Below are 16,796 nucleotides of genomic sequence, written 5' to 3'. Positions count from 1 at the left end.
TAATGCTTATATGATTCTGCCCTGGCTGTGTTATGATCTGAGTGCCTATGCTGTGTAGCCTACTTGTACGACTGTACGTGAATATACAAATGTACTCAGCTAGCTATATATATAATTCTGTACATGTGTATAATAAATTGTGAACCCTTGGCGAGATACTGTCTGAGTGTCCCGTTATTATCGTTCTCCCGGGCCCGCCGATCGCCGCCCAAGAAATAATTCAGATGGATTATCACACACACACACACACACACACACACACACACACACACACACACACACACACACACACACACACACACACACACACACACACACACACACACTACCGGTCTGCCAGAACCGGACGAGGGTCCAGTACAAACAGTACAGTAGCATATCAAAAGAGATTGCATGCAAGCTATCAAATAATTCAGGTGTCACGTCGACTCCGTGAAGTTATCTCTCGTTCCACCTCGCATCAGTTTGTTATTCCACCCAACCCATAATCAATAGTTATCCGCCTGACTGCACGGACCAACGATATAAAAGGACATCAGTGCTTTACACAGAGGATGCGACATTATAAATGAAGGCCTACTTCAAACCATTCCATATGATTTGGTTGTTAAAATAAATTTTTTTTTTTTGATTTTTTTTTCTCTCTTTTTTAATAACATTAACATCGAGGTGTCCAGTGGCATGCACTCTTCAATCTGTCGTCTCCTCTCCTGAAGTAACGGTGAACGGTCTGACTGCAGATAGGAGAGAGCCGTGCGCCCAGGCGCAACCTGGAGGCTCCAACTTGGAGACGCATGTCATCTCTTATCCTATATTTCGCCTATAGCCTACCATCGACGTCTGCGTCATGGCTAACAGCCTGTAATGCAGCAGGTCGTGTGTTGTGGTAAAATGGATGCGCTTTATTCAAAATAATGGAGTCGTTGCTAACAGAAAATATTAATTTTCCACAATGATGCCATGCTCTCTGCTAGTCTGCGTACCTGGAGGCTACTATACATACACACGGAATCAGTGCCAGACTTGGCACCTACTGTGGTAGTGGTACTGATAACGTGGAGACAGCCGTGCGCCCGGACGCAACTTGGAGTCTCCAAGTTACGCGCAACTGTCTCCAGTCTGGAACGTTCTGGAAAGTTCGTTCGACAATCAGTACCAGATTTGTAGATTCTATCTGGCACTGATTGTGTGCAGAGAGGAGAGCATCATGGCGATGGCATCATTTGATGAAAGACTGGTCGTTGGTGTTTGCAACCACCCCATTATTTATAACAAGCAGCGTCCCTATTACATGAGAAAGGACATGCGATGGGCAGCATTTGTGTCTATTGGTCGTGAGATAGACGTAGATGGTAAGTAGGCGAGATATAGCCTAACGTAGGATAAGAGGGCATGGGATGGGTAACAGCATAGGTTGGCACCATGCAAGGAAGGGTCTGTGCGCACCTCTATTAAATATAGGCAATTTGTTCCAAAATGTAAAAAAGGACATCAAAATGTGTTTAAGTGATTTGAACATGCTTAAATAAGACAATAAGGTCTAGTAATTCTAACATTTTGCTACATGTGTGCTTCGGAAATGCGCACCTGGAGCGCGCTAGCAAACTAGCCTAATAGCGAGTGCGCTCCCGGTGCGCATTTCTGAATGCGTGTAACTGTGCACAAATATCAAATATATTCAGAAGGAAAACCGTATTCAAGTGCATTCCCTATACGGTCGAGCCACACACGGCTTTTCAAAGCACACGCGCGTACACGTGCCCCACGCATCCAGTTGTGCGCGTATGCGGGTCTCGCGTGTGCTGAAAAGCCTGGTGTAGCTCGGCCGCAATGATAGCGGCTACACCAGGTACGTGCGTCACGCGTCTACTCTGTGTAAAGTTCTGGCGTAATTGCTATATATAATACTCTATATAAATTAATTTTCCCAATAAACAATACCTTGAAGGATGTAAGATAATAATGATGCAGCATTGAGGCTATATGTCCAAATCATGGACGTATATTACTTAAGGTCATTTTCCAAATACTTCTACATTTGACAAAATAGCCTATTTATGATCGAGGTGCCCACTCTGCTTGTATTCCTGTCACTACGTGTATCATACTGTGATTATACACTGCTTGGAATCAAGAAATGGTATAAGCCTACTTGATGTAAAACAAATATGAAGGAGAGATGCTTGTTGTATAGGGATCAGGCATCATACAGTAGACTCCACTGTAACTGTATGATGAGTAGAGTAGAGTAAACCCAGACCTCTGCAGTGTATTGCCTTGGGCAACAATTTGAATGGGACAGAATACAAACCATGTTGATTGAGTGAATCATTCTTTAACGTTTTGATAGGCCTATAGTACATATCTACCCCAAATGGACAACTTTTTTTTTTCTTCCTGGGTGTCCCTTTGGATTTGTGCCATGCTTCATTTCCGTGTCTTGCATACTCAGCACAAAAGTGCTTTGATAGGTGGGCAGGCCTCCGGAGCCAATACACCAGGACGAGGAGGGAGTTAAGAAACCCCAAAAGTGGCAGTGAAGGGAGGGTCACCCACAAATGGCCACTGTTTGACATAATGTCATTTCTGGAGCCCCACGTGACGGAGAGAGAAACGTCCTCCAATTTCCCATCTCCAAATGGTAAGAGAAATATTTGTTATGACCGTTTTGAGGCAGCACACAACAGGCCTACGTTTTACAATATATCTTTCAACCTTTATAGACAGCAATCAGCAGCAGGTCAGCCAGGACTCCCAGGAGTTATTCTATGCTGGAAATGCAGGTAATAAATAATACACATGACTCATGACCGTTTCCACATTCAACACCTTAAAGAATTGTACACAATAAATAAGTTTGGAACTTTTCTCAGATGGAATGCAGCATCAGCAGCACCCAGCAGGTCACAGCCGCCACCTCTTCCCTGACAGTGGTGAGACGCATATTACTCATGACTGTTAACAAATGCAAGACTTAACACACATTTAGAGCCTTTTTTCCTTTTTGTTATTTACTTTTATTTGGGAAAAGAACAGATAAATGCTTGTCACATTACAGTGTTTTGCTTTTCTATTCAGTCTTTGTGCCTCTGCTACATTATTTGTCCTTGTACATACGATAAAGTATCAAATGCACTGCCAAAAAATAAAATGAAATAACACCAGGGCTGCAAAAAAGGTAGATCGCAATCTCCCAGCAGATCACAAAGGCTGTTCAGCTAGACGACATGGCATGCCCCTAAAAATATATAATTTAAATATGGAGAAATAGATGTTTTGGCATCTGCTACTTGAAGGTGTCTTGATTGATTTACATCAAAAAGCTAAGTTGGTTCAAACCCACATTCCAAAACTGTTTTCAAGAGTGTTGCTGTTGCACACAAACAGTAGCATTACAAAGTTGTATACAAAATAATAATACAATTCCATCTTCCCCCACTATTGTCTATATCAGGGGTGCCCACACTTTAACTTGAGAGCTACTTTCAAAATGACAAGCTCAACAAGATCTACCCGCCGAAAAAAAGAATAGTATACCATCGCTGAAAATAGTTTAAATATGGAATAGCAGAGCTGGCGTTACAAGACAAATACACTTGGAATTGGAAATAGAGGGGGATAAATGGAATATGTAGGGTTTGTTGTATTTAATCTGTAATGCTACTGACATTTGTGCACAGCAACACTCTTGAAAACAAAATAGTGGGTTTGAGCTGACAGGCCCTTTTTGATGTCAATCAATCAAGTCCCCTTAATTCAAGTGGCAGATTCCAGAAATATCTTTGAACGTTTTTTTAATAATTTTTAGGGGCATGTCATGTGATCTACCTGCACAGCCCTTGTGATCTACTGGGCACCCCTGGTCTACATGTAATGCCAGCATCGCTATTCCATTAACCTCTCATGAAAAATGTTAAAACTAAATTATTTATATAGTATATAGTTATATACTATTGTGGGGATAATATTTATATAATATAAATATGTATAACTTCTCTAATATATCTGTATATATAATATAGATAATTATTTTGAGGTGGTGCTCCAGTCTACACAGACATTCACCATGTGGTTGTGAATTTGACTGAACACAGTTCTATCAAAAATATTAGCATCACCTCATCTCTAACATCCAGAGCCTTGGTTTTTCTTTTCTGAGCTGGAGAATTTAAAGATTGTCTCCCAAGATGTTTATCAAATTTGTCGCACACCTTTCGTTAACATGCATGTATTGTGAACTTGCATTTCCAGAAGACCTTTGTAAAGTCGTGAGAGAATCCTAGGATGATTCTAGTTCTAAGCATCTGTACACTTTTAATAGTGCTGATTTTACCTTATCTATGGTGACATTTCTGGAAATGTGTTCATGTATTTGTTTTTCTTTTGAATCTTGGGAATTCTGAACCTCCATTTTCTTTCCCATTTGTTCATAGACAGAAGTCTGCCACCATATCAGGTGCCCAGCTCGCCGTTTCCTGCTGAAAGAGGTAATATATGCAATTTATGCATGTTAATCATAACAGTTTACAAACAACACCAATCCAAACCATACAGGTGTACACAATATATGTTTGAATCTAACTTCATAGAAAGAAGTGTGCAGCTTCACCATGTCCTCCACCCCTACATTGATGACAGTGGTAAGAGAATTATGTATATTAGTGTAGCGTGAGGAGGGGGGTGTTTAATTGACAATTGTGCAATTTGTAAGGACAATGACAGGATTGACATAGGCCTCAAGTTGACCCCCTGTTTGGACCACTTGCTAAGTGCAGGATTAAGACAAAACCCAGACCTGACCAAGGAGGGTTGATTATTTACAATTGTCACGCTATCTGGTGTGACCACAAGGTTTGTTTTCGTGACCGAATACTGACCCCCAAATGAAGACGCCACATGCGACTGCGCACGCACGCCGAGTTTGGACTTTTTATACACATCACACACCACTGATAAATGTGTCATTCAGTAGACACGCACATCTGATGAAAAGTGTAATATTCGTACTAATAATTACTTGCTGTTCTATTTCATCTTCTAACTGATTTGTGACGACGCATTTCTGATGTGTGTGTGTGTGTGTGTGTGTGTGCCCATCTGTGTTCACACTCAGAGGAGTGTGAGAGGGTGAGGGTGACTAGATGGTCGACCGAGATAGGAATGAATAATGACACAAGAAGTTTCCGTTGTGTTGTAAAACTGTCCATTGTTAATTGTTAACGGTTTCGTTAAGATTAGCAGTTTAAGAGCTGGTCTAAACCAGTTTTTGGATGAACAAAGAATAACGCCTCCCATGATGTGGGTAGCCCTCTCTTTTTAATATAATGTGGGTCTAATCAAGAATCCACGCTCTTGTTCAGCGGCAGCTCTACGGAGCAGGTCGCAACATCTTACATCAACCCGCTGGCCCACGTGCATGCAGTCGACCCAAATAGGACAGCCGCCTATGCGCTCTCTTACCCGGTTGCGGAGCAGGTCGCAACATCTCCACCACTGGCGGGCCTACGCGCAGCTGAGGACAACCGCCTAGTCTAACGGCGATCAGGACGTTAAGAGCAGTCCTTTGTTAATATTCCAGTTTAATGCAAGTTTTACTCTAAGACAGTGATCGACTTGTTATACTTTAAACTTAGAGTAAGTTATCCTCGCGTGCAGCATCTGGAACAAGTGATGAATGAACTTTCTCCTGGCAATCCGGAACGCTTGAGGATCGCTGAAGGCTGATTTACTTTCAGGTGGGTCGGAGACTTATTGTTAAAACATCCAGCCTCAAAACGACATTGGTTCGATAGAGATCTTAAACGTATGTAGTCTAGTTCTAAGGAGAGCTCTTTTTTTATTAGATTATGATATACAACTGAGATCCTTATAGGCACAGCCAACCCACCAAGCAACCAACTCTCTCTCTCTCTCTCTCTCTCTTTGCGAGGCGTATACTCTCCTCTCCTCCCTCCTTCTTGCTGTGTTTAATTTCTTTTATTATTCATGCAAACGTGTTTTAAAAGCGAACCTATTTCAGTTGTGTATTGCATTCGATCAGACGGGACCAGAGAACGCATTCGCCCTTGATTACTGCCGGACACATATACTGTGTAGGCTATATCAACAACGAATCGCGTATACCTGCCTGACTAAACGCAATAAAACAATACGCATTTAATTGTTTCTCTGTGGCTCATGCCCAAATGGAAACAATCTCATGACGTGTTCGCTCATTTGCTATGTGGTTTTCATATCATTTGTATCCAGTAATTTATATAATAAACACCCCTTTTGATAATACAATCAATCTTCGTTGAAGCAGTTTCTTTGATTCATGGTATATTACTGTACATCTGAAAGTTGCATATACAAGGGGAAATCTATTGCATCTCATTTATTCACAAGCCGTTCAACAACTCACGTCCGACAGAAGTGACGTTTTTAATGATGCGCTGAAAAGCATTGAATATTCCCGATTCATTTTATTATGATTTTGGAATATCATAATGCTGATTAATCATAACCAATTAATCTTACAATCTCAGTACTACTTTATGGTGCCCCCTTGTTTAATGGCGCCCTAATTGACGTTTATGGTGCCCACTTAAATAGGACGGCTTTTGAGGTGGTAATGACTCCCCTTTGTATGTGACATCGGTGTACATTTTATATTGAATCAAAGTTCAACGCAACTGTGGCCTTGCTGCTCATGTTTCACACGTCGCTGTAAAGGCTGACGTAATAAGCGTTCGACATCCCTAATCGCTACGCCGAACCCTCTGCAGGGGTGACGGTTTGTGAAAAGGGAAACTAACACGGGTTATACTTACTTGTTTCCTAAGACCCTGTTGTGCTAAGCCACGGACTCGCTATCCGAGAATTAGTCAAACAACGAATCTATATGCTAGTCAGCTTTCAGCTTTGTTCATGTAATGTGTTCATAACTAAGGTGACTGGAACCTGTGTTGTATAAACGATAGACAATTGAATGTTACACATAGGGTAAGGACAGAAAGACTACGTTGAGTATGACCTTTTAACTTAAATGTTCCCGTAAAGTAGTGTTATTGTGATATTGTTATTGCTGAACCAGGAGTGAACGAGTTGAGCTAATCGGTGGTTTTTCACCGGGTGCTCTGTATACTGTTTTTCAGTACACGCCATATTGTGTGTTGTGTGAAGTCACGTGACTCAACTCACCACACACCCCTTTTGTCAGGGACCTGACAAGGAAAAAAGTTAGTCTGCTAGATCGCCATTTTGGTTTTCAGACTATCGTACCTCCCCTAGATAGGAAGTTCCAAGCCGTGACAGGCCAAGAGTGCCGACGGCCAGCCCCTTTGCCCGTACTGTGTGACAATCCCAGCCAACCGCCCATCTAGTGGCCATAGCTGGTGTCACTCTCACAACGGTACGTGCATGTTGCATGGTTACCAAAGCATTGAGACGTTTGGGTCTTGGTGTGTCATGAGTACGCTGTTTTTAAATAACAGCACACACTCACTGGTTCTATTTGCATGCGTTTGTTCACATAGTATCAGCAACCGCATAAGTGCGGAGCTGCTCAATTTGTGGTTTCTTTGAAGTATAGTCTTACTTAGAGACACTGTACTGCTGGTTTGATTGTTTGTGCTTTGTGTGGCGGTTTTGTGGTACTGCTCCGTTACATTGTCGTATGGTTCAGGTGGAGAAGAGTCATTTTGAATGCACAATGAATGAAACGTTTTGAAAAGTGGGGAACTTTGTTATTTTAAATCTAATTAGGATTGTTTTATCACACCCTGCCGTTGCAGAAACCTAGCTTCGCCTGGGGTTTTCACAATTTAAATTCTAAAGAGTTTCAACTGTGGCTGTGTGATCGTTTGATTAGACCTGTACGGGTTATAATTAGGCGATCGCTTAACCATTGTTTTAGCTGGCTCCATTTCGTGAAGGGAAGGAATCGACTGGTGGGTTTGATTGACCCGGTAGTTGAATTTAATTCCTTTTTCGCGAATGGTCTTAGTTGCAAGCTATTAATGATCAGTGACTCTCATTGCTTAATTAATTCCGTTTTGACAAATAGTTTTAATTGAATAGTGGGCTCTTTGCTCATGTTTTCAATTAATTCAGTTTTGACAAATAGCTTTGATTGGGTAAATGAGTTACTTACTCACTGTTTCGATTAAACATTGATACCTGCAACATGTATAAGGCTTTAATTGGATTTCCTTAATTACTTTTTCAAATAAAAAATAAATTTGGATTAAAATTTATTTTGAATTTTATTTGAATTTTAGTTTTTGATTTTTTTTCCAGTTTTATTTGCTCTCTTACTTCCTTTTCAAATTATCGCTTTGATTCTTTGATAGGAATTAAGAGGGTAAATAAAAGGGGGGTTAATAGGTAAATAATAAATAACAAAACTAAAACAAATATATATCCACTTTGTTTCATTCGTGCGCATTCTTACATTGCTGCTTTTGCTTGATAGACAGTGGAGGGAAGCTACTTGTCCATTCTACCTCCCGGTGTCAGGGTTACGGAACAACAGCAGTGTGAAGTTTTGAGTATTGTTATACTTCCGAGAGCTTTCAAATTACTAAGTGCTAAAACCACAGCAGTCAGAGGGTTAGCATGGATCCAATCAGAGCCATGATCAAAGGACTCCAGGTCACCACTGGTCTATTTTTCGATGACACGCCTTGCGTGAATCAATTGGATGTGACCATGACCCACTTGAATGTCCAAACTCTAGCTAATTCACATGCTGAAACCAGAGGCTATACTGAAGCCGAACGCGATAAATTAGCTGGACATTTGTTGGGAAATTTAATCCGTTTATGGGAGCTGGATCTTGCGACAGGCAAAGCACTTCGTCAGCAAGTACAGGATTTGACTGATAAGGCCAACCAGACAAGCAGTGACCTCATCAAGGCACAGCTGGAAATAACTCTCTTACAGGGCATTAGTTCCCCACCTTCCCCGCCGGGGATTCCTCCTTTGGGGGGGGGAAATGCCCAGTTGCGGCAGAGTCTGACTTCCCAAGACACACCCATGATGGGTGTGGAAGGAAGGTCTACAGACCCATTGGTGACCGACCGGCTGGATGCCGACGTCACTCTGCGCAAAGTAACAGACTTAGGTTGGTTGAGCCTGACCATTCCGATCATGGGCAAAAGCCCTGCGTTACTGCAGTGGGACCAACGGTCCCCTGATGTGACCACGTCGTTGCCCTCAGGCGCGACCTTTATAGTCTATCAACTGCCCTTAGTGGGCAGGATGGAATTTGATGATCAGGAGCACATGTTGATTTACAACATCTCTCAGGAAGGCACGGCCGCAGCGCACAAGAAGCGCACGGCAACCCTGGCTAGGGTAAACGTGCTCGGTCCTCCACCACTGCCAGAGTTCGACGCAGAAATAACTCAAACTCTGGCACTGGGGGACGCAACCACAGATCCAAAATTCCACACAGATTGTCGGCAGATGTTGTATAAGCACGAGTCTGTCTTTGCCAAGGTTTCTCTCGATTGCGGGTTCACCGACATCTACATGATGGGGACCCCAACGGAACCAGCCCCGCCCTCAGGTGTGAGGCAATGCAAAGTTCCCCTGACTCTGTACGACGAACCTCCGATTGACTATAGTAAACTGGCCCCTGTGGAAAGACATTTCGATCTAGTGTCATTACAGGCGGCTGATCCAGCCCTAGCCCACATGATGGCGCTCCTTGCTGGTGATACCCCATCACCTATCCCAGATGTAGACAGGGACTCCACAGAGTACCTGGCACAACTGCTGTTAGCAAAGGACTGCATGTCACTGAGCGAGGGCCTGTTGGTGTATGCTGTAGACTTATATGCGGCACCGCTTTTAGTTATCCCCCAGCACCACAGGGGGGTACTATTAAGCTTTGGCCACAACTCAGCAACTGCTGGACATCGGGGTGTCCAGGCAACCTGCGATGTGTTGTGTCAGATAGCTTATTGGCCCAAAATGCACCAAGATGTGGTTGTTTACGTGAGAGGTTGTCTGACTTGCTGTCAGTCCCAAACTTCAAGTCCAAACCCCAGAGTGCCCTCACAAGAGAGGGGAATTAAGTTCCCATGGGCAGACCTCCAGATAGACTGGGTTGGGCCATTTGCCAGATCTTCTCAGAAAACCTTGGCAAAAAGCATGGAAGTCAGGAAAGCTTCCTATGACAAAACGGCCTCGCAGGGCCAGATCAAATTACACATGCCCCAGACAATCACCGAACTGACCGACCCTGAGGCCAAGGCGAGAGAACTCACCGGCATGCACATTGTAGAGCGCTTGGTCGTGTTATATCTAGTCTATTAAGTTTAACCCTTTTTATTATATTACTATAAGGAAGGGTTGACCTTTTACTCCGCCCTGCTTCAGTGTGAGACATGAGCAAACTACAACCTCACTATAGTGGAACAAAATCCAAACAAATAGATACGTTAATCTGTCACAAATGTAGCTACACTTTTTCTTTTAAATGTTTACTTACATTAGATTTTGAGCCATTTTGCTCCTTATATTTTGTTATCATTTAAGCCTTGTTTTTACCAGACAAAATGTTTACTTACATTAGATTTTGAGCCATTTTGCTCCTTATATTTTTGTTTTCATTTAAGTCTTATTTTACCAGACAAAATGTTTATTTACACTAGATGTTGAGCCATTGTGCTCCTTATATCCGGTTATCATTTAACGAAAGTATTATTTCCTTTCTTCTACTCTGGCCCTTGTTCCATTTTCTCTTCTCACTATCACCCTGGTTTGCCAGTCTTTAGACCAGCACAACTTTACAAATAGAAGAGGGAGCTCAGTGTAAAATGACTTAGGAGAAACCATGTCGTTTTGGGTGCATGATGGGTTAAATGAGACTCTGACCCGCCTGCAATGACATGATTGACATTGATGTGTTTTTCCCCTGGGAGCCGGCCGTGCTCAGAAAAAACCTTACACCCACCTGAATGACATGACAGACACCGCTCCCTCCTCCTCTATCATGGATATCATTCCGTGCAGAGCGGAACCTTGCACCACACCTGAAATGACACTGTTGCTTTTCTCTCCTGGGATCGTGCTCGGAAAAAGCTCTCTCTCCCTTTCTCTCACGAATGCTTTCCGTGCAGAGCGAGACCTGGCCTCACCGGAATGACATTGCATACACTGTCGCCTGCTCTCTGTCGCTCTCTCTGCCTCCCTTTTTCCCATGGATGCTGATACAGGCAGAGGAAGCCCTGCACCCAGGTTAATGACATTACAGACACTGCCTCATGCCTCTCTTGTCACCATGGATGCTGATACAGGCAGAGGAAGCCCTGCACCCAGGTTAATGACATTACAGACACTGCCTCATGCCTCTATTTTCCTCATGGATTCGACTGCACCTAGCGGAACTCTGCATCCACCTGAAATAACATTACAGGCATTGATTTCCTACCGCTCCCCTGTGCCACAGATATTACACTGGGCACCCAAGAGAAAGCCACGGACATTGACAACACATTGGCCTCAAATTGACAACTTGTCACAAATGAAATGCGGGATATGGAAATAGGCCAAATGAAGGTCCACAGACGTTGTCTCGTGTCCCCTCATGTGTCCTAAGGGGGGATTATGTAGCGTGAGGAGGGGGGTGTTTAATTGACAATTGTGCAATTTGTAAGGACAATGACAGGATTGACATAGGCCTCAAGTTGACCCCCTGTTTGGACCACTTGCTAAGTGCAGGATTAAGACAAAACCCAGACCTGACCAAGGAGGGTTGATTATTTACAATTGTCACGCTATCTGGTGTGACCACAAGGTTTGTTTTCGTGACCGAATACTGACCCCCAAATGAAGACGCCACATGCGACTGCGCACGCACGCCGAGTTTGGACTTTTTATACACATCACACACCACTGATAAATGTGTCATTCAGTAGACACGCACATCTGATGAAAAGTGTAATATTCGTACTAATAATTACTTGCTGTTCTATTTCATCTTCTAACTGATTTGTGACGACGCATTTCTGATGTGTGTGTGTGTGTGTGTGTGTGTGTGTGTGTGTGTGTGCCCATCTGTGTTCACACTCAGAGGAGTGTGAGAGGGTGAGGGTGACTAGATGGTCGACCGAGATAGGAATGAATAATGACACAAGAAGTTTCCGTTGTGTTGTAAAACTGTCCATTGTTAATTGTTAACGGTTTCGTTAAGATTAGCAGTTTAAGAGCTGGTCTAAACCAGTTTTTGGATGAACAAAGAATAACGCCTCCCATGATGTGGGTAGCCCTCTCTTTTTAATATAATGTGGGTCTAATCAAGAATCCACGCTCTTGTTCAGCGGCAGCTCTACGGAGCAGGTCGCAACATCTTACATCAACCCGCTGGCCCACGCGCATGCAGTCGACCCAAATAGGACAGCCGCCTATGCGCTCTCTTACCCGGTTGCGGAGCAGGTCGCAACATCTCCACCACTGGCGGGCCTACGCGCAGCTGAGGACAACCGCCTAGTCTAACGGCGATCAGGACGTTAAGAGCAGTCCTTTGTTAATATTCCAGTTTAATGCAAGTTTTACTCTAAGACAGTGATCGACTTGTTATACTTTAAACTTAGAGTAAGTTATCCTCGCGTGCAGCATCTGGAACAAGTGATGAATGAACTTTCTCCTGGCAATCCGGAACGCTTGAGGATCGCTGAAGGCTGATTTACTTTCAGGTGGGTCGGAGACTTATTGTTAAAACATCCAGCCTCAAAACGACATTGGTTCGATAGAGATCTTAAACGTATGTAGTCTAGTTCTAAGGAGAGCTCTTTTTTTATTAGATTATGATATACAACTGAGATCCTTATAGGCACAGCCAACCCACCAAGCAACCAACTCTCTCTCTCTCTCTCTCTCTCTCTTTGCGAGGCGTATACTCTCCTCTCCTCCCTCCTTCTTGCTGTGTTTAATTTATTTTATTATTCATGCAAACGTGTTTTAAAAGCGAACCTATTTCAGTTGTGTATTGCATTCGATCAGACGGGACCAGAGAACGCATTCGCCCTTGATTACTGCCGGACACATATACTGTGTAGGCTATATCAACAACGAATCGCGTATACCTGCCTGACTAAACGCAATAAAACAATACGCATTTAATTGTTTCTCTGTGGCTCATGCCCAAATGGAAACAATCTCATGACGTGTTCGCTCATTTGCTATGTGGTTTTCATATCATTTGTATCCAGTAATTGATATAATAAACACCCCTTTTGATAATACAATCAATCTTCGTTGAAGCAGTTTCTTTGATTCATGGTATATTACTGTACATCTGAAAGTTGCATATACAAGGGGAAATCTATTGCATCTCATTTATTCACAAGCCGTTCAACAACTCACGTCCGACAGAAGTGACGTTTTTAATGATGCGCTGAAAAGCATTGAATATTCCCGATTCATTTTATTATGATTTTGGAATATCATAATGCTGATTAATCATAACCAATTAATCTTACAATCTCAGTACTACATTAGTAATAAGACAACTAATAACAAATTCAACATCAAGCCATAAAGCTGTATTCAATAACATGTTAACCCTTACTTTACAGATGCCACTCAGATTACCAGGCAGGACATGTTTGCTGTTGAAAGGGGTAAAAATAAGACATGCATATTAATCAGAACAAATGTTTACAAGAACAAATTCAATAAATGTTTGAACCTTACTTCATAGAAGGGAGCCGGCAGAAGCTTTCTTATTCCTTCGTTGCTCTAAATGTTAAGACATGAAACCTTACTTTAGACTTTATACAATTTCAGAGCCAACTCAACGTGGAGCTGACACGTGGTCACCAGCGGCCGTGGAGGATGACCCAGAATACACCCTCAATTTGGTGTACCTGAATGTACCAGGTAACATGTGATAGTTATACAAATAACTAAATTACACTTTGCTAGAGTTTTAGGTTTGTCGTAACAAAGCCACGACGGAACTCCAAACATTTGAGAGTTGGATTAAAGTTGCTAAAGAATTCAGAATAATCTCCTCATGTACAGAAAGAGGTCTCAAATGCAGACTTTTCACACAAGCAAACACCAAAAAGATTCCACCAATGTATCCTAAATGTAGTTGTGCTTTAGGGCTTACAAATCCAATAGAAAGGTCTACTGACATGTTTGCAACATTACCTAATAGAGGACGAGCCCAGCCAGTCCCAGTCTCTGCTGTCAGCGCCAGCCAGAGGTCCACAGCCTGCTGAACGTGGTAAGATGTACAGACAAGACATTGACATTTAGAAATGCAACAAAAGAAAATCAAGCTTAATATCATATGATTACATTTCTTCATAGTTGCCAGTCACAGCGCACCACAGCCAATCCCAGCCAGCCAATCAGCAGGGCAGAGTTGGTCAGCAGACCACAGACCCATCACCCTTGGACCCGTGTCTGGGTATATGCAGTCCCCAGCTGGTGAAACTGGTAAGGTGTAAAAGACAGTCATTGACATTTACAAATGCAACCAAAACTATTCTAGCACAATATCATATTATGATTAAACTTTACTTCATAGCAGCCAAAAGACGAGGGAAAGGGTCCAGTCGGTCAGCAGGCCACAGACCGCCGACCTCAGTACCTGGGTACCAGGCAGGTCACCGGCCCATGCTGTACACAGCTGCTGAAAGTGGTAAGACATTCCAAATCAAGCCATTTCCATTTAAGAATCTAACCCAAAAACAATTCAAGTTCTACATCAAATTGCGATTAAAACTTACTTCATACTTTCATAGAGGTCAGTCACACTGCCACCAGCTGTGGGAGAGGCAGAGGCAGAGGCAGAGGCAGAGGCAGAGGCAGAGGACATCTGACTGGACCACAGGCCTCGGCAGGGTCGGCAAACCAGCAGTGGTCCAGTCAGGTGACTGGAGACCAGTACGGTCATCTGACTGGACCACAGGCCTCTGCTGTGGTTGAGCAGAGTCCTGTGCCATCAGCTAGTGGAAATGGTAAGATCTTTAGACAACTCATTGGGATTTGCAAGTCAAACACCAAAAAGTACTTACTTCATATCAGGCAGTCACACCTACAGGCAGTGGAACCCTGCCACCAGGAGCCATCAGGCCAGACCACCAGCCAATGTTGGTCAGCCTCTGTCAGAGAGAAATGGTGAAAGTGGTAAGAGTCATAAACACTTGTACAAAGCCAAGACAAAAACAACTCAACCCCAATGTAATATTTGATTTAAACTTTGTGTGACTATAGTCAGATTTGACATGATGGTTGTGTAATACAATACAAAATCAATTTCCGGTCAATGTAATAAATGGTTGAACTTTGTTGAATAGGATCCAGTCAGCAGCAGCAGATGGCCTCTGGGTCTGGGCAGGGTGACACCATAGGGTCCGAACAGCAGCCCAACGCCTTCGAGCGCGATGTTCTACACCAGCTGAGGGACGGACGGGACCTGCAACCCGACACACATCATTTCATGTATTTTATAGGCCATGAGATGGATAAACTTACAGCCACTTCAAAAAATAAACTTAGACTGGCTATCCACCAGGCACTGGCAGACGCACAAGATTTCGACCAAAGAAACAAAGAAAATACACAGTGAAGGCCGTCGGGATCGGGAGTCGAGCCTGTGGCACACTGCCAGACTGGATCAGCAGCCAAGGTGCCTGGACCGCATATAATGTGTAGGGCTGCAACGATTCATCGATTAATCGCAATCGAATCGATTATTCAATTAGTTGTCAACTAATTTAGTAATTGATTAATCGAATCGGCAACTAATCACTACAGTTTTTTCAATTTATCATAGGTGATTTCCCACTTAACCATAGTTTTCTAGTGTTATTATTATTTATTTTTTTGAATGACAGTTACATTTATTTAGTTTCATCATCCCTTGCATTGTCAGCAGAGCAGAGTGATCAGCAAGTTCTTGAAATACTGTTCCTCTATTCACCACATTTATAGGGAGGCTAGGATATTCAAACACAAAATGAATGACATTTCTTTGATGCAATATACGCCAATCAAAATAAATTTGTAATCTATTGATCTCTATGACAAGGAGATCTATACTGTGCCATGAATAGTGTGGAGAAAAAAACACCACCTACTTGGTCTGAGAGGGCAGAGGATTTAGATAGACCCAATTTAAGTTCTTAGTTTTTCATTTGAACTGGGACTGAAAACATAGTTAGAAGCTTAACAAAAACTAGACAATACAGAACTATCTGGTGTCTAAAAAAGCCTTGCCCCTCATGTGAATGTGGAAGTACCATTTGGGGTTATGCTGTAGCTATAACAGCTTAATATTAATTTTGACTGCCAATTTAAATATCACTTTTTGATATATATATATATATTTTTTACAGCATATGAATGCAACAATCACATTGAAAGTGTCTCAGTAAATTTGGCTTAAACCTCACGAAGCATGGCGAATCTACAAAATTAACAGGCCCAGTTCACTGAGTTCAGTTTCATTATTCAACAGCAGCAATACAACAGGGGTAAAGGAAACTCACTGCTGCACAATTCCATCAATGAACAATTATCCAAACCCCAAAAGCTGTAACCCCAGTAATTTGACTTTGTACCCCAATTTCAAAGCATTTTCTTTGTTCATACTTTTCTGAACACGGTTACCCTTTTCCAAAATGAGTTTCAAACAAATATTGCCCCAACCCACCCTTCCCATTAGTTTTCCAGTGTTAAGTGTATAACTAAACTAAAGAGGAGTTATTCCCTTACAATCTGATGATAGTTAGTTGCACAGTAGCGACTGCAAAGCAAAATATGACACATTATAGTTTATAGTATCAAGA

This window comes from Protomyctophum parallelum (genome assembly GCF_964188405.1).
Source record: "Protomyctophum parallelum genome assembly, chromosome: 23".
Lineage (NCBI taxonomy): Eukaryota > Metazoa > Chordata > Actinopteri > Myctophiformes > Myctophidae > Protomyctophum > Protomyctophum parallelum.
The sequence above is the reverse complement of the archived record's forward strand: the minus strand, read 5'-3'. Positions refer to the sequence as shown.